General features: G+C 35.7%; 1 long non-coding RNA gene across 1 annotated transcript in view; it reads right to left on the reverse strand.

Moving 5' to 3' along the window:
• Positions 1–8,938: 8,938 nt before the first annotated feature.
• LOC127169442 (uncharacterized) overlaps positions 8,939–20,634 on the reverse strand; it is a 98,840-nt gene continuing 87,144 nt past the window's right edge. The window contains exon 3 of the long non-coding RNA XR_007828246.1: positions 8,939–9,363. This is a non-coding gene — a long non-coding RNA (uncharacterized LOC127169442). The remainder of the gene's footprint in view (positions 9,364–20,634) is intronic.

The raw sequence follows: 20,634 nt of genomic DNA on the forward strand, positions 1-20,634 counted from the left end.
GTTAAAATTTAGATCAGAAGCATCTGTATGGCTTGTAGATGTTACTACACTTCGAGTGATGTTAACTTGTGGCTAATTTAGTTGAATGGGTATGATTTGGAAAGGCACACACGTCTTAAAAGGTCTTACAGCTTACAATGCATATCAGAGCAAAAAGCCCTGAGGTCTGCCTGTAAAAAGCTTCCTGTTGAGCTCAGAAACAGGATTGCATCAAGAGTTCAGAAAAAATTTGCTGCACTGAAGGTTCACAGAACCATATAGTCTCTGTTACCCTTAATGGAAGAAGTTTGAAACAACAAGGACTCTTCCTGGCCAAACTGAGTTGGAGAAGGGCTTTGGTTAGAGTGGTGACCAAGAAGCTGATGATCACGCCATGATCATGTGGAAATATGAGAAACCTACAGAAGAACAAACATCACTGCGACACTTCACCAATCTGGGCTTAATAGAAGTGTGGCAAGACTCAATCCTCTCCTCAGTGAAGATACATCAAAACACACTTAGAGTTTGCAAAAAAGCACCTAAAGGACCCTCAGACTGTGAGAAACAAGCTTCTGGTCTGATGGACCTCAATTACAAGCATTATGTTTCAAAGAAACCAGGCACTGCTCATCACCTGCAGAGTACCATCCCAAAAGTAAAGTGTGCTGGTAGCAGACTCATGCTGTGGGGCAGGGACTGAGGGACTCGTCAGAGTAGAAGAAAAGCTCAATGCACCAAAATATTGAGATCCTTAATGAAAACCCAGTCCAGAACCTTGGACTGAGCAGAATGTTCACCTTTAAACAGAACAATGACCCTAAGCACACAGCAAGAGTGGCACATTGACAACTCTGTGAATGTCCATGAGTGGCCCAGCCACAACCTGGGCTTAAACACAATAAAATATTTCTGTAGAAACCTGAAAATGTGTGTCTGCCCTCATCCAAGCTGACAGAGCTTGAGAGGTGAAGAGATGAGAAGAAGAATGGCAGATAATTGCCAAATGCTGATGTGCAAATGTTGTCGCATCATACCCAAAAAGACATGAGGCTGTAAAGGTGCTTTAACCAAGTACTGAGTTTAAGTGTATGAATACTTATGCAATGTACTTACTTTATATTATATATATATATATATATATAAATTACAAAGTTGTGACAATTCTGTTTTTGCTCCGTCTTAATGGTGTATGGAGTGTATTGATGTGGGAAAAAAGTAATTTAAAGCGGTTTAGCATAACATAAAACATCATAAAGGGGTATGAATACTTTTGCAAGGCTAAATGTAATATATATATTACATTTGCATATGGGAAACCAAGGAACATACAGTATTTGGAGTTTAAGATGATGATTAGAATCTGGATTTTTGCCACCATAATTATGTTTTTATGGCTTCCACCAGCAGGTGCTAATTGGATCATGCTAACCAGCCAAACCTGAAAATTTTATGATTATTTACTTAACCTTCTGTCGTTCCAAACCAGTGCAAGCTGACGTAAACACATACAGGCTGAAACACCTTGTGCCCACACAGTTCCCAAACACTGCTGACACCCACTGAAAATCATTTCACTTATAACAACATCTCAAGATTCATGTTGCCAAGTTAGCTCATCACCAATAGCAGCATTAATTGGTTGATTATGAACTAACATAATTACAGACGCTGTATTCTGGCAAAATGTGACGGTATTACTGTTTTTATGTGAAAAATCCCACAGCAATGTAAGGTGAAAAACAGAGGTCTGTAATATGTCTCGGCCGGAGCAAGAACCCCTGTACTCATGGGCACTAAGTTCCATATCCAGGTTTTTCCAAGTCAATTAATTAAGCTGTAAATGTCATGCAATTAATCAATTAATATAGCAATGTTTAAAAGACCATGAAATGAGAAAAAAAGCTTTTTTTAAGTCCAGGTGATGCTGCATTGTAAGACACAATATTTATGATTTTAAAATCATTAAAAAATAAATTTTTGAATTAAAAAAAAATACTTCTGATCAGCTGTGAAGGGAAAAAAGAAGATATAATCCAGCTACTTCCACAGTGGCTAATAACACTCACTGTGTCTAATGTCTTGTTTAGTATATCCTCAACCTGACAGAGTCAAAATACTTACTCAAATGCAGATCTTCTTTTCCTGTGCTGCTGGTGAATGTGTGTTTGTAAGAATGATCACTTCACCCTGGTGGTGGACAAATGGTTGAGACAGCAATCCTGCGGTAGCTCTCAGTAATGAGAGAAGAGGAGCCGTCTCCGGTGCTCACAGCACTGTCAGCTGCCCGCTTAGATTTTTCTCAAATTTGACAGGTAGACAGTGAGAGAAAAGGGGAAGAAAAGTGTACAAAGCCTGATGTTTAAATGGTCTAATTTTCTTCATAATAACCCTCAACAATCCCAAGCCTATTTCTTATCAGGTGTTGCAGAATAACATGACCTGCAGTTAACCAAAAGACAAAAACAGCCAAGAGAGTGAGGAGGATAAAAATCTGTACGCTGCTCAAACGGACAAGAGGAGTCACACATGAGAATCTCCCTCTCTGTACAAACATGCCGAACCTCAGCACAAAAGAAAAGTGTTTTCTGCTTACTAACCCTGATGGGAGGAAGTCAATCTCTGGACCTTTTTAACAGGGCTCGGTGGTCCACTCCTGCTTAGTTGAACATTTGTCTGGCGGGCCGATGTATTATTCATCTGGACGGGTTTGCAGCTGGATTAGTCCCTGGCAGGGCCTGTTTTCTCTCTGTCCGCAGTGATGTGCTGATGGCTTAATGATGCGACAGGTCTCTGGGAGGTGGCGGATGCATCTGGCGGCCGCTGACACCTGCCAAAAAGAGAATCTCCTGATGGGAAGAGAGCAGCTGCACAGCAGATGCAGGCTAATAAAACACTGCTCTTTACTGGCCTCTGATTGGCTGGCGCATGACAGAGGTGACGGGCAAACAGCTCTTTGTTTAAGCTTAATCACCAGACAGGAAGTTGAAGAGAACAAACTGACATTTAACTCGTCTTCCTGTCACACACCTACATTTGCCTGATAATGGCAGTGGCACTAAGTGTTTTCATTATTTATTGTTAGTATGCTTACAATCCATAAAGCTCCTGTTTGTGTATCAAATAACAATACATTAAATTTATTGAGTGAACCACAAGACTTGTCCACCTGGTGTAATGTGGCACTGCCAATGCAGTGTAAAGGCAGATGGCTAAACTTATCTTTTCTTCCATAATGTGACATACATCCAAGCATAACAGTTTATTATGCATTGGTTGATGATTGGAAAGATTATATAAAGGGGATATTCCCTCCGAGGAGGCAAGGGAGACAGTGTGTCCTCAAAAAACTGGATGAGAAAAAAATTCATAGTACAAAATTAAAAGAACGCAAATATTACAAAATATAACATAAAAAGCCTATAGATAACTTGTTTTTCTAAAATAAAACTTCCAACACGTCTCCATCGTGATATGATTGGATATGACTGGTTATGATCGGCTATGATTGGTTCATACAATAAATCCAGATTGTGTTTGTGTGCATTTGGTGGTTGTGAATCAATCTGAATGAACAATATAATGGCGTTAATAGGAATACTAATTTAAAAAAAGTAAGTAAACAACTCACACACTTAGATATAACCACTTTGTTACGTCAAAATAAGATTTAAAATAGGCTGAGAATATGATCTGTGGGGTTTTTAGTGAGCAATCATCTTGTTGAAATTAAAGGTACCTCTCCAAGTCTGTGACCAGTGTTTACGTATATATTTTATAGTTTATATGTATTTGGAAGTCTCAGGACCATAAATTCTTCTTCCAATCATTGAATTCAGCTTGAAAATACACACAGACAGACAATAGGGTAAAACAACTAAAAGTTGTTTTGTTATGCAATGTTAAGCAGTGTTTTTATAAGATGGAAGAATTTGATAGAACATTTGAGTTTCAATCGATATGAAATACTTCCAGAGTTTCTTCTCGAAAAGAAAGCTAAACGGTAACTAGAGTAATGAATTAATGAATAAATACACAGGAACAAATGACTAATGCATTCTAGTAACTACTACTAACTAGCAAGAAACTCTGATTAACGAATCAGTAAGTCATAGCACTCAGTTAAACATGGTAGTTCACTAGTAGCTAATCAGTAACTACTATTTTTTTCATATCTCCCAGATAACTATTAGGAACTACTATATACATGTTCATAATTAATGTAAATAATGTAAAATGTATAACCCACTAGTAATGACTCAAGCATTATCAAATACTTCAGAAGGAATTACTAATTATTTGGATCCGTATTCTAAAGTGAAGATCACAATAACTTCCTAGTAATGATTAAAGTCATTAAAACCTATTGAGGTTTTTGTAAGGGTCTGGATAGTCATACTTCCGATGGCTTTGGTAACACTTGAGTTGTTACTAGTGGGTTACCATGATCTTCACTTTAGAATACGGATCCAAATAATTAGTAATTCCTTTAGAAGGATGTAGTAACACTTGAATCATTACTATCCAAAACCTTGCATATACCTCAAGAGATTACAATGATTTCAGTCATTACCAGAGTTATCATGATCTTCACTTTAGAATACTGATCCAAAAAATTTGTAATTCCTTCTGAAGTATTTGGTATTACCTGAGTCATTACTAGTGGGTTACCATGATCTTTCCTTTAGAAATAATTATACATTTTGCATCATTCACATTAATTATGAACCTGTATATAGTAGTTCTTCGGGAGCTATAAAAAAAATAGTAGTTACTGATTAGCTAATAGTGAACTACCACTTTCAACTGAGCACTATTACTTACAGATTCATTAATCAGTAAATCATGTTAGTCAATAATAGTTACTAGAATGTTAATAGTGCATTAGTCATTTGCTCCTGTGTAGTTATTCACTAATGATGGAACTGTATTCTAAAGTGTTACCAGCTAAACTTTAAGTTAAAGGAGCAGTTCACTTCCAGAACAAAAATTTACACATAATTCACTCACCTCCTTGTCATCCAAGATGCTCATGTCTTTCTTTCTTCAGTCGTAAAGAAATTGTGTTTTTTGAGGAAAACATTTCAGGATTTCTCTCCATATAGTGGACTTATGGTGCCTGTGAGTTTGAAAAAAACAAAAAACGTTAAAATTCGCAGGCATCGTTGAAGTAATAACCTACCATCTGGACTACACCTACCCGATAGTATGAACAACAGCAAATGTGATGTAAAACGCAATCGCAAGCATGCCGTTTTAGCTTGTTTTTCAATCTCTCATCTTTTAGCTCTATCATCATGAGTCATGTTTTTCACGGGATTCATACCCAAGGATTCCGCATCTTAAGTCTAATTCCGTGCTGGCTGAGGTGAGGTACCGAGCAAGCTTCTTAGGTCTGGAAAGCGAAACATATGGAGCTGTAATCATAAAGGTGTATGAAAACGATTACAAGTGCTCGCTGTTTTACCACCTCTAGTGTTCATTTCTGTTGGAAACTGGAGTGATATGTACTTATTGGTAGAAATTTCACATCTTGCGATCAGGTAAGAAGACCGAGTTGGGGAAAACATGCTGCTCAAAAGGAGCGTTTGCAAAATGCAATGAAAACATGCTTTATTTTGCAGTTCCCCTATGTGACCATGCACTTAAAAATGCAGGACATGGACAAATTGTTCACAGTAACATCTATAATATGCATTTAAAAAATAAACAGTGAATTTTTTTATTTTCTGACAACTTTAATACCAGGCAGGCATTCTATGTTTCTATGGTCACTGAAAGTTTTACTGTATATCTGCCTTTCCCTTAAGGCAGAACTTCTACTGAAAAACGAGGTCAGGGCCTTCTTGAGGCTCTTCATAAAATCCCAGGCAGAAAAATGAAGCACAATGAGAAGGAAGACAAACCGAGAAAAATTGTGAGAGATAAATTGTGAGAGAGTTTTATGTGAAATTTTCAGCTTTTCAAGTCAGATGAGTAAGACAAAATGATGAGAAAGAAATAGTTTGGGGTCGAGATTCAGCTTTGTTAGTCTGAGCAAACCAGAGAATTTCTTTGTGTTAACACATCAGAGAACAGCACACAAATTCCTCAGCCAAAAATCGCAATAATTTGTCTCAAATTGGCATGAATACTTCAGTGCTGATGGAAATTCAGTACTCTCACTATTACAGAAACATGATGGGGAAAAAACAATATACAACCAGCTTTCAATTTTTTTTTCCCCCACTCAAAGAGCTTTCACTGCCGACTGCTCCATCAAAATGCAATCTAACAGTCATGCAAACAAGTTGACGAAGCAGGACTTAATTAAGAACATTTCTCTCAATGTGTGTGATTCTTGAGATAGTTATGATTTAAAAAAAGAGCTTATGACAGTTATAATGACATTTTGTTTGGATGGCTTTCTCTTTTAGTTTCTGATGCAACTTTCCATACTTCATAACTGTGTTGAATACAAATAGATGCATGAAAGGTTTATTTTGAATTTGAAAGAAAACAAGATAAATCACAAACATATCTCCCTTATTTCATTTAGAAACATCACAACAAGAAACAAAGGTCAGTCAGTTGTTTTCAGCATAATTAAGAAGCATTACTCTTCATTTTGTTTTTCATGAAGTTTTATTTTGTGTACATAATAAATTAAATAATTATTAAAACAAAACAAAGAGTGACGTTTTGTTTGCTAAGGAGGACAGAGAGAATAAATGCAGCCAGCTGTCCAGAATAGACGAGTACAACTCTGCCTGCAAGTCAGTGGTGCTAAATGTGTTTGAGGGAAAGAGAGAGAGAGAGAGATATGAATATGAATGAGGAGCTGTTTTCTCTCGACGTCTCCCCGCTGTGCTTAAACAATGCTTGCTTATTGAGAAAGCCAGACAGGTGCATATTAATATGGTCACAAACGCAGCATCTGCAACTCTGGCTCTTCTTATGCAGCAAGGCACATGTAATTGCATATTTATGGCTCCTCACAATTTCTCAAGTGACTTTTATGACAAGGGACGGTTTCGAGCGCAACCAAAATAAACTTTCCTCGCTATCCGATAGAGTCATTTCAATTACTGACAGCGTTGGCTCGTGTGCTGTGATAATGCATTCTGTGTTTATTCATACAGTCACATATTCATATATACATAAAAATGAGATGCCAAGAAGTAAATGTTAGTCACAACCACAAATGATTTGGTCTTAAATTATTGGTAAACACCCATTTGCATAAAACATTGTGAAAAATATAATTGAATCCATCTCTTCATACTCTCTCAATCAATTTGCATTTCCATAATTTCAACTATGGAGAAATTGGGTAACACATAAACGAGTATTAAGACTTGTATGGCTTAATATAACATAAATAATGTCTATCACTGAAATATCCAAGATTTAAAAAAAAATCCACATTGTTTTATTCATATTTTGTACTGGAGGGTGGAATTATTTCTACGACGTGAAGTGGTTGCTCTCAGTGAGCTACAGGCGCTACCTGTTGCTATTTTTGCCCCAACACCTTGTGGGGGAAAAATCGATGGTACTGGAATTGGTTTAAGCTTACACTTATATCCATCGCCACCTGTAAGCTCTTTCAGTAGCTGTGGTCTTCATATCACTACTTTATTTTCCAAGTTGTGTTGTGGTAAAATAGCAACAGGTAGCCCTCACTGAGTGCAACCACTTCACGTCAAAGAAATAATTGTGCCCCCATATGTATAAAATGAGGTGGATTTTTAAAAATAGTGAAATCTTTCATGGGTTTTCTACTACATATTTCAAAAAGAGACACCATTTACGTTATATTAAAGGAGAAGTCCAATTCCAAAACAAAGATGCATATATAATGTACTCACCCCCTTGTCATCCAAGATGTTCATGTCTTTCTTTCTTCAGTCGTAAAGAAATTATGTTTTTTGAGGAAAACTTTTTTTCTTAAAATAATGGACTGGTATGGTGCCCCGATTTTGGACTTCCAAAAGAAAATTTAAATGCGGCTTCAAACGATCCCAGCCGAGGAAGAAGGGTCTTATGGAGCAAAACGATCAGTTACTTACATTAAAGAAAAAATAACATAATTTAAAGATCAGGTTAAAAAATGCCATTGAACAGTTCAACTTTCAAAAGTTAAATATTTCTTTAGGATATTTAGAACATTATTTTATTTTTAAACGGCACTCGTAGTCCTCCACACTTTGTATATATTTTAATATTTAGTAATAGATATTGTATTTGTAATACACATTATATACTACACTCAATAGTCTACTGTACACTATATATAATGTAGGCCTGAAGTACTTTGTTAATGATGCATAGTTGTTCTCTCTTTGTTACCTTTTTTTATTCTGTCATTTTATTTATTTATTTTACTTTTTTATTTCTTTACTAGGATAAAATGCTACAGTATATTTCATCTTTGGAGCTGTTTGCTTTGGTTCAAAGCTTAAAACTCTATGGGAAATGGGATATGGGAAATTCACCTGGGTCACTGAAAAAGCGAGCAGTCGCTATGGCACTTGTTCCAGCTTGTCACGGTTTTACGGTGAGATTTTTTGTTCACAATTCAAAAACTGAAGATAAACTCACAAAAAAAAACACCCACAGGCCTCCTACCTAGAGCCAGCTGTATGACAGTTTTTCTGGTCTCATCCAGAGCTTCCATGGCCACAGTCTCTCGTGTGCACAAAGCTTTTCCTGCCAACGTGTTGTGTAATGCCATTGCCCCAGAGCTGTGCAGCAAATCTGTGAGCCGCTGCTGTCTTCATGGATGACTGGGTGCTTCCACCACTATAATCACACAACACATATGCAAAGCACAGAGGCTCAGTGACATGCCAGCTCCCTCTAATACATGGAAGCACAGCACATGGACAGAACTGATCTATTTACAGCAAAATGAGCCACCAACACATGGCGATTGTTTTGAAAAATTAAGGATATGTCATGCTCTCTCACACTCAGCTTTCCATGCTTCGCTTATGAAATACTGACATTTCGGCAACAACATTCTTCCAAAAAGACACAGGAAAAAGAAAATATTTGAGCTATGACGGCAATTTACTTAAATATCGCCTCCAAGTATCTGCATGGCACATTAGTATAGCGATTCATTCACTTTGTGTATCCTACTGAATTCTTGCAAGATCATTCATTGCATTCTTACATGGACTAAAGCACTTTCATTTGGTGTTTATGGACGCACTTTACAATGACGAACGATTTGGTGGAGCACATATCCACAGGCTGTGTGATCAATCGATAAGGAGTCCTGCAGTTCCAGAGCCATCAATCTCCACTCAGTGTGTGACTTAAATCAACAAATTGGCTCTGATTCCAGGAGGTAAAATGCTGATGTGGGAGACTCAGCATGTCTCTTTAAACAAGCATCTGTGGGGAGAGAATGAGAGAGAATGAAGCCTCAACAAAGAGCGAGAGTGTCTCAGCTAGACACAAACCAACAAGTAAAAAGAAAGACTATTGTATTTACTAAGTATTAATTAAGGCAGATTTCAATTAAGAGATTTTAATTACCAACCAAATGGATTATGAAGAACCTGCGTTACTTTCTTTATTCTGTGGAACAGAAGACTTTTTGTAAAAATGTCCATACAATGACAGTCAGTGTGGTCCAATGTTGTTTTAAACCCAATTGACTTTCACTGTATGAACAAAAACAGTTCAAAATGCAGTAGCTTCCTTTGTTTGCCACAGAAAAAGAGATTGACTCTTTTTATACACGTTTAGAATGACTGGGGAAGAGAAGATGAGAAATTTTCATTTTCTGGGTGAACTATCCCTTTAATGACTTAAATACTTGATGTACTGATGATAATTTCTGACTTTAAAGGCACAGTTAACTCAAAAATGAAAATTCTGTCATCATTAAATCACGATCCTGTCGTTCCAAATCAATAAAACATTCGTTAATCTTTAAAACGCAAAGATGTTTTAAAGAGTTCAGCCTAGGGCTGGGCAATATGGGCAAAAAAATCGATATCGATAATCATAAGGATAAATGTCAAATCTTTATTTAATCTACATTTAAATCATGATAAGACCAGTTAAAACCACATATAATGGTACCTCAATACCATTGTGAAAATATAACTACATGGTTTTATAGGTAGCCTATTTGTAAAACATTCAGTATAAATGCACACATGCTATAGCTTAATCACAAATACATACATACTATAATTATATACCATTACTCCTGTAATAATTCAATGTGAATATCCCACATTTCTGCCACAATACTATGGTGCAGTGAGTGTTACTACAGTAAATCCATGGTAAATGTCTCGTTGCACACAGCTTTAAGCTAGTTTGAATCATTTGTGCTCATCGCTGAATTCAAGTGTTTCACACTGGATCTCACAGCGCTGTTTAGTGCTCACATGACAGAGTAAATGCATCTTCTCTAGTGAGCTTGCGCAGCGTGGCAGTTTGAACTTTGATCTGAGCAGATATACAGTCCGTGTGGTGAGATTCAAATGAGTCGTGCTGTTTCGTTCCGCCTTTTGCACATAAAAATTATATTGAACATTTATCGAACTCTTCATATCATTTTATCAAGGAAAATTATATCATGATAATTATCATTATCGAATTACCGCCCAGCCCTAGTTCAACCAAAAATGAAAATTCTGTCATTATTCAACCTCATGTCGTTCCAAACCTGCAAGACCTTTGTTTATCTTTGCAACACAAATTTAGGTATTTTTGATGAAATTCAAGCGCTTTACAACCCTGCATAGACAGCAACCCAACTACCACGTTCAAGGCCTAAAAAGGAAGTAAGGACATCATTAAAATAGCCCATGTGACATCATTGGTTCAACCGTAATTTTATAAAGCCACACAAGTACTTTCTGCGCACATAGAAACAAAAATAGTGACATTATTTAACAATTTCTTCTCTTTAATGCAACCTTAGAGTTCATAAAGAGAACGTTAAAGTCGTCCAAGACTTAATAATTCATAAAATGATGAACAGAGTTTAAAATATATTTTATTATATATAATTTTCTTCTTATATACACTGCCCTCCAAAAGTTTGGAAACACCCTAGAAAAGTGGGGGTTTGGACAATATTGGCATGAATCCTTTTTAATTTGTGATAATTTTGCACTGATACGGGACAACACAAACTACGAAAACATATTTTATTATGTAAACAGGTTATACATAGAAAAATAGACATTTTTGATTCATCAAAATATCCACCATTAGCATCTACTATAGCTCTGCATAATCTGGGCCTAAATTCATTGCATTCTAAACTTAATTGGCAATCAATTGCTGAAGCTATTAAGGTGTGCTGACTCAATCTTTTAAAAACCTGGGCCAAGTTTAAACCAGTAACCAGGCATGTATATATTGCTGACTTTGACATGTATATATTGCTATTACTATATAATCAAAATGAAAATTATTATTGCTGGTCTTCAATGATAAGTCAAGTTACTTTAATGTATTTGCACCTAAAAATGATAAGGATTTATGCTGATATCATCCAAAACTGGTGTTATCAAACTTTTGGAGGGCAGTGTATAGTGAGATTTATGCTACACTGGAAATTTATTCAGATAAAGGGTTTGCAGGCACAAAGAACAGTCAGCAGCTCTTCTAAATGTAACCACAGTGTTGTGTTGTTATTGTCTGCTTCTATGTTCGGCTTCAATGACAGCATGGCAGTTCAAGCACTGCTTGCCAGGAATCCACGCAAGTCTGCGGCTCCTAAAAACGTACCCATTTAAAAATGAACCACCTACTGAATGTTAATACAGAACGCTGGAAGAATAGACAATTGGCTGGTCCAGTTGACGGCCCAGCACTGTCTTTCTCCACTGAATATGTGACTTTCCTTTAACTTCCATGCATTACAGCAGAAGAGCCAGTGCAGAGTGCAGTCTTCCTTTACACACACACATAAACACAGTCACCCTTCATCTGCTCTTGTCACTGGATTATAACTGCGGCCAAACTCTCATACCTTGCGGTGGTCAGAACACAACATGCGTTATTACCTGCCAGCTGTTTAGAAGTGAGGAATTCCCTTATTTCCACAGCATACTGGGGGCCCTATTTAGCAGGCAGAGTGAGCGGCCATCATTTCGCTTCAAGCTGGAGGTGATGTGTTTTTTCTTTCTCAATAAATCATGCAGGTCTATATGAGGGTTTCTTCTTATTGCCTGGGCCTAACGCCAATATATCAAAGAGAGAGAGACCTGCAAGATGGAGATCTGTGAGAGAATGGAAATGTTGAAGGCTGTTTTCTTTCGGTGATCAATACACTAAAATTGATTTTGTAAATAAATAAAAAGTTGTAAATAAAACAAAGATTATTGGAAAATGTTTACATGAAAAACACTATTTCAGTCTTTCAACTTCAAAAAATCATGTTTAATTCAATGTGTTACTTGCAGATTCTTTGTGATTATTGGTAAAATATACTAGAAATTTTTGAGTAGAAACTCCAAACTTTCCACACCATTTGTTTTTCAATGTACAAGACAAGCCTAAAAAATAAAATAAAATAAAATAAAAAAAACAAGCTTACAAAGAGTCATTTACAACTTAATTTTAGAGGACTTAAAAGCAAAATGTGATATAATTTAATAATAATCAGAGGCAAAATAAGGAGCTAAGCATGGCATGGAGTGGCAGACCAAGTGCAACAATAAGTAATTAAATCCATATTAGGATGCTTTTAGTCAAAATGGCTGAAAAAGTATAAATACAACCTCCAGTAATTTGATTTAATGGGATATCGCTCTTGACTAATAGGTGGCGCTGTTACCAAACTGATGTGGCATGGTCAGTGTGAGGTGACAATGGCACACACAAAGTTTGACATCAGTGTGTCAAAGTTTTGTAGAGATACAGACTCAAATGCTGTTTGGCATGATTCCAGCAAATTCGTTGATGTGTTAAATGATTACAGTTTCATATATCAACATGAAATCCACAACTTTTTTCAGCATGGTCTGAAGCTGATCTGAGTCAAATTCTGTGAAAATTGGACCAACAGTCTAGGAGGAGTTAGAAAAAGTCGGTTTTCAACATGAATAAAAATAGCGGACAGCTGACTATGGTACCAAAATTGGTATCTATGCTCTTGGCATGACCCAAGGAATATACTGAGATCACTTTCATTACAATAGGCCAATTTAATCAAACGTTATTAGCATTTTTTTAAATTTCTTTATAACTTCTGGCCACAAGGTAGCGCTGCCCCCAAACTTTTTGAGTCAGAGCATGGGGCCGAATATACATACTGAGTTTCGTAATGATACATTAATGCGTTTGTAAAATATAGCATTTTATAAAAAATAAAAAAAACACTGAGAATGGCCAACGCCCGAAATGGCTGATATGGGAAAATTGGGTATCATTCGACTCTGCATGCTCATCCGAACCTAAAAAGACCAGTTTTGTGATTTTTGACCAAAAGTTCTATGCAAAAATATCCATTTTGCATACCTCCTGACCACTAGGTGGCGCCATGCTGAAACCATACATGTAGCCTCAGGTCATGGTTGTTATAACACACCAATTTTGGTGTTAATACGCCATACCACTGTGGAGATATAGCCTCACATCCATTTTTGCGTGCTCTTCGTCAAATTCATTCACACGTTATCCGAGAACGGTTTGACTAATCAACTTTCTTTCTACAAATTTTTGCCATCATGGTCTGAAGATGATCTGAGCCAAATTTGGTGAAAATCAGACAAACTGTCTAGGACGAGTTTGAAAAAGTAGAGTTTATGAACTATTAAAAAAATAATGAAAAACAAAAACTTCATAACCTTCCTACAAGCGGCTCCTGGGCTGCCATAGACTCAAGCGCAGAAAAAAATGCAAGGAGGAGGAAGAACAACCTTTAATAAAACCCTTAATAAAACTTTCATTAATTCTTCTGTTGAAACTTGTATTATTTTAGCTGAAAAGTTAAAGCTCTCATTAGCTTAAGACTAAAAAAAAAAACCTGTGCTGGATGGTACACAGAGAATTGCGGTCTCCTCCTGAGAGCTGGAAATACAGGGGGAAAAAAGTACAACAAAATCTACAGAAAATCCTAAACACACGCCTCTCGGGATATTCTTTGTCAAAGAGTGCAATGGGCTAGATAGATTCACTCACAAATTAAGTTTCACACTTGCCAGAAAGGACCATAGCTCGAAGTCATAAAAGAGTATATGAAGCAAGCTCTGAAAAGAACCATGTTGGAATACCTAACTTTGAAATAAGTGAATAAGGAGGAGGAGAAAGGCTTTAGGCGATGTACTGTACAAACATATTTTTGGAGACAGGTTAAGCAAGTGAGATGCTATTCAACAAGTGAGTTGCTTGTGAAATTTCAAAGCCTGGTGGGAAATCGTTCTCTCATGGGAGCCTTTCTGTAAAAAATGGTTTAATGTGGTTCTCTGCATGGCATTTCTGAAGGCTTGTAAAATGCCTCATGCAGAGAAATATAAAACTTCAGCGTTTGAAGTAAACTTAATGCGGTCTCGGGTCTACTGTGGTTTTCATAGAGGTGCTTCAACAAACTTTTTCTACAATTGTTTTGAATGGAGACCAGCTTAAATTTAGGCATTATGAATCGTTTTATTTTAGGTGCACAAGGTAAGTGAATTTTTCAAAAAAAAAAAGAAAAAAATGGACAGAATTCAGCTGTTCTTGATAGCTTGAAGTTGCTTATATTATATTATATTATTTGAATCATGCTAGATTAAATTATTAATAATCAATTTCAACAATTGTCTTGAATGGAAACTAGCCATAATGTAGGCACTGTGAATATTTTCATTTCAAGTAAACAGAATGAGTGAATTACCAGAATCAAACTTTTACAGTTGTTTTGCAGAGACCAGCATAAATTTAGTAATTATGACTCTTTCTATTTTAACAATAACAATTATACTCAGATTTCAACATTAATCAGCTACAATTTTCATACAACCGTCTTGCATGGAAAACAGCCTAAATTTAGGCATTATGTGTGGGGTTTTTTTTTCCATCACAGAATGAGTGAATTACAATGATTACTTGGTGTTATTATTCTAATTATTACTTGGTGTTATGTATTTATCCTGAGTTAACTGACACTGTGCTAGAATCAATAATAGTTTTAAATAATTATAGTTCAAATGTAGATAAGTGCATAATCAGCCAACAATCATGCTTTAAAAACCTTTGTTTCAAAGCTTTACACTTTGTGGCATGGCTATATAATCAGAGTTTAGATAACTGTGAGTGCATTAGTATTCCATGGCAGTCAGAGCCAAAACAAACTGATATGTTAGCGTGCAGCACAAGTCTGGCACGTCAGTGTAAAAGAAGCCGCCTCCCTCTGTCTTTTGTAATGGAAAGGCCCAATTGAAAGACAAGGGGGTGATTTAATCTATGGACTCAGAAGACAGTCAATTGTAGAACAGAGGTCTGTTTCCCACTGATCTATAAGGGCTCCACCGTGATAGCACTGTTGATGTTTACATCGTCCTTTGTGCTATGTGATTGGCTCTTAACAGCCACAGCTGGACTCATTTCATTAGCATAGCGAAGTATGAACAAAACACTTTCAATTAGCAGTTATTTAAAAATGGGAAGCCCTAAATGTATACTGGCTTAAATAAAAACATACCAGATTTTTTAATAAACAATTTGTTGCACTCGTCACTAAACTAGAACGCTGAGCAAGGTGCGTGAAAAAGCTAATAATGACTTAGACCTTTTCCTCAGCACTGCGCACATGGTTGCCCCAACGGGACGCGCAGCAGCTGTAATTAGATGATGTTACCGTCAGTGTCACTGCCCGGGTTAATGAGTACCGCTATTTACTATTAATATGGCTACCTGTTCTCAGCCCGTAGGCTAACGCTGCAAATTTAGCTAATTACAGAACCTCGTAATACACACCTTGACCTAAAACACACATTGCTAATTCAGTTACTTAATTTAGTTGCTTTTAAAGAATGCATATTTCTTCAAGGATTACTATGCTGTAGAAAAAAAAGTCCTGTCTTGACATTTTGTTATATAAAGATACATATCTGACACATCTAAAAGCTGAGCTTCATGTTGAGCCATTCTGTCTTGTTGGAACAAGGTGTGTGCCTTCATTTCAAAATGTAATTTTGTCAGCTGAATGAAGTCTAACTGAAAGGATGAGTTGTGTTTTGTGAATAACATGTTTGTCTTCTTGACATGAGAATGTGAGGCACATCACTGAGTGGAATGTGCAAAAAATGTTTGCTTCACAGAGATGAACTGTACTAAATGGATTGAAATACTGCAGTAAATGCCAACATGTCAAAGGCTGCACACAAAGGTGCTTCTGAAAGATTTCCTACAGGTTTCTGTTGATACAGGTAATTGTGAGATAAAGTTAAAAAAAAAAGAAAGTAAAACTGAGTCACAATTGTGAGATAGAATGCAATTATGCGAAATAGTCGCTACTGCAAGACTGTAAGAAATATAAATATGACTTTATTTTAAGGTCAAGTTTTCGCTATTAATAAACCATTAACTACGGCTTTTGCCTCGTAAACTCCTAATTTGCTGCTTTTTAATTGTTGGTAAGGACGTTATGTTCAGGTACTGGGTAGGATTAATGATGTAGAATATGGTCAAGCCGAATAGGTGCTTTATAAATACTAATAAACAGCCAATATGTTAATAATAGGCAGCTAATAAGTAACTAGTTAATAGTGAGAATAGACCCCTATACTAAAGTGCTAATATAAATAACGTGAAAATTGAGGAAAAGTATCATTATGCTAAATAAAATCATAATTGTGAGATATAAAGCGATTACAAGAAATAAATACACTTACTTAATTTTTTTATTCGCAATTACAGGATAGTCATTTTTTGAGACGAAGATGCACTGTGAGATAAAGTATAAAGTGAAAATTGAATAAAAGTACTATTAAGCAAAATAGTCATAATTGTGATATATAATGCAATTAAACTAAAAAAATAAAGAAAGATGATATAAAAGAGAAATAAATATCACGATTACGTAATTTGTTATTTGCAATTACAGGGTAGTCATTTTACAAAATAAACATGCACTGTGAGATACAGTATAAAATGAAAATTAAAAAAAAAAAAAAAGTACCATTATGCAAAATAAAGTCATAATTGTGCTATATAAAGCAACTACAAGAAATAACTTCACAATTACGGAATTTGTTACTCACAATTACAGGACAGTCGTTTTACGAGATAAACATGCACTGTTCAATACAGTATAAAGTGAAAATTGAGGAAAAAGTACTATTACGCAAAATAAAGTCATAATTGTGAGATATAAAGCAGGTAACAAGAAATACCTTCACAATTACGTAATTTGTTATTCACAATTACAGGACAGTCATTTTATAAAGACGCACTGTGAGATACAGTATAAAATGAAAATTGAAAAAAAAAAACTACCAATATGCAAAATAAAGTCATAATTGTGCTATATAAAGCAATTACGAGAAATAACTTCACAATTACGTAATTTGTTATTTGCAATTACAGGGCAGTCATTTTACGAAATAAACATGCACTGTGAGATACAGTATAAAATGAAAATCAAAAAAAAAAAAAAAAAAAAAAAAGTACCATTATGCAAAATAAAGTCATAATTGTGCTATATAAAGCAACTACAAGAAATAACTTCACAATTACGGAATTTGTTATTCACAATAACAGGACAGTCGTTTTAGGAGATAAACATGCACTGTTCGATACAGTATAAAGTGAAAATTGACGAAAAAGTACCATTACACAAAATAAAGTCATAATTGTGAGATATAAAGCGGTTACAAGAAATACCTTCACAATTACGTAATTTGTTATTCACAATTACAGGACAGTCATTTTATAAAGACGCACTGTGAGATACAATATAAAATGAAAATTGGAAAAAAAAAAAAAAAAAAAAAAAAAACTACCAAAAAGTAAAGCAGTTACAAGAAATAACTTCACAATTGATATAAAGCAGTTACAAGAAATAACTTCACAATTACGTATTTTTTTATTAGCAATTATAGGACAGTCATTTTACAAAATAAAGATGCACTGTGAGATACAGTACAAAGTGAAAATTAAGGAAAAAATAGCGCAATTGAGAAAAAGCAATTACAAGCAATAGAGCCGCAGCTCGCAGTTATGGAAAAATTTGCAGCTACAAGATACAAAGTCACTTTGCAGGATATATTGTACTGTGAGATACAGAATGTGAAAATGTAAAATGTTTAGGGTTTCATAATTTATTCTGACCAAAGACCACTAAGTTTAATGCAAAGAAAAGGGATTCATTCCCTTTTCTTTGCATTAAACCACATTAAACCAAATTTTTTTATGTGGTTTATAGGTGAATTCATCGGAAATTATTAAAAACAATGACATTATATCAAAACAATATACCAAAACGACGAACGGATCGATGGACAGATAGATAGATAGATAGATAGATAGACATGCAGAAAAAATCATTTTAAAATGCAAGTCTCAAATGATGCCACTAGCCTTGCAAACCTTCACAAATCTAGCAAGGTGTTTATTTTATCAACTTGGTACCTTGTAAACACAAGGTGGCCTTCAGGTGGACTGATAAAATCACCTATGGGGCCTTACTCAACGAAGTTGTGTCGAGGTGGCCAATCAGATTAGAGTTAGCCAGATGAAGAAAGTGCTTTCCAGATTTGTGTGTTATATGCATCAGACTGTCAGTGGACCGTGGACGTGCCACTTGAGGCGGAGAACCTAAGCATCCTATGGGATGTGATCGTGCATGCAGGACCTAAAGTTGTAGGCTGAATAGGATATTACTTTCTTCAATGAAATATATGAGAACCTTTCAGTTAGTGAAGAAAAATTGTATTGCATCTTTATAAATTTCATTTTCAGTCACCAGAGGATTAAACGAATGAAAAATTCTCACACTTCTAGAAGTGCTATTCCCACATTATTAGAGAAGAGATGGAAAGAGTATAATTAAATATAGCTCCAAATAGCAAAGTCCCATCCTGCACCAAAAAAAATAGTCTAGCTTCTCATCTTGTGTTGAAGATGAAAGTAAATAGCTAGACCAATTAATTTTATATCATTGTAAAGCTCATCCTACATGGTAGCTGATCAAGGCAATATAGGAGTTGTAGTTTTTCCTCTTTGATGTTTTCTACAATGAACCCCCCTCCTAAAAACTAACCCCTCTGATTAATAGGCAGTGTTATCCTCAGCTAGGTGACTTCTATGGACTTATTTGGCCAGATAAAAATAATTACCAGCCATTGATTCAAAAGTCTTTTCTAATGTTCGTTATTTTCCAGACTGACATAATGGGATTCTGTAAATGCCATCAGTGCAGCCATTTGTGTTGGGCTGCCACAAAAGGAGGCTGCTTGATTGGCAGATGAGAAAATCATTATATTGAAGTCATACATTAATAATCCTCCTACTTTATCTGAAGATATGGGGACTGTCAGCAGCTCCTAGCACATCAAATTAAAAATGGATCCATGCTGGATGCAAGCAGGCAGACGGTGTCCACCCATCTTCACCGAGAGAAAAAAAAAAACTCTGTATATTTGAATGACTGAGAGAGAAGCAGAAAAGAGCTATTGATCGCACACAATCTCAGCATGATGAGAGCTATTTTGTGTAACTGACAGTGTGGTCTTATCGCTGAAGCCTAATATTCTACAATGAATCTTTTTTCCCCTGCTAGTTTACCTCAAGCAAGATGTTGCAAGCTTTAAGCTTACATGAGCCTTAAAGAGATAATTCACCCAAATTCTGTCATTCATTACTCACTCTCATGTCATTCCAAACCTGTAAGATCTTTGTTTATCTTCAAGACACAAATTAAGATATTTTTGATGAAATCCAAGAGCTTTCTGACTCAGCAATGCCACTGACATGTTTAAAACTCAGAAAGGTAGTAATGACATTGTTAAAAGAGTCCATGAAGCTACAAGAATAGTCAGTGCCCACGTTGCTTAGAACAACTTAGATGAAGATGTAAAGATGTTCTGTATGCTTTCCTCTCAATAACAAAACAAGCTCAACAAAAATAACAGCTATGAGAAAACAGCAGTTAGGAAAGCATCAGATCATAGAGATGTGGATATGTTTGCATGAGCTCTGCAATTCACTGACAACATTGACAAATGACTACTATGATAAATGAATTATAAAGTATATTTGAAACTATAGACTATATATGTGAGACTGTAGTTTGAATGAATCCTTTTTCTTTGCGTGACACATTGACATTACAGTGCAGAGTTCGGTATTAACCTGAACATAACAATATAGTATCAGCAGTCGTTCCATATGTCGAACAGAAAAGAGACTTTCGGGAGTGTGTGTAAATGTCACGTTCTTTTGATTTTCCTGTACATAAAAATCTATAAGCTTTCCATAGGCAACGTAGTAAGTTGGGTTTCATCGGCTTTGTTACAAGCTGTTCACACATTTGCAATATGGAATTTTAAAATAACATATTTTTCATAGATTTTCTACTACATATTTCAGTAAGAGATATAATTTATGTTATATTAAGGCCATACAAGTCTTAAAGGAGAAGTCCACTTCCAGAACAAAAATTTACAGATAATGCATTCACCCCTTGTCATACAAGATGTTCATGTCTTT

This window comes from Labeo rohita, chromosome 1 (assembly GCF_022985175.1).
Source record: "Labeo rohita strain BAU-BD-2019 chromosome 1, IGBB_LRoh.1.0, whole genome shotgun sequence".
Lineage (NCBI taxonomy): Eukaryota > Metazoa > Chordata > Actinopteri > Cypriniformes > Cyprinidae > Labeo > Labeo rohita.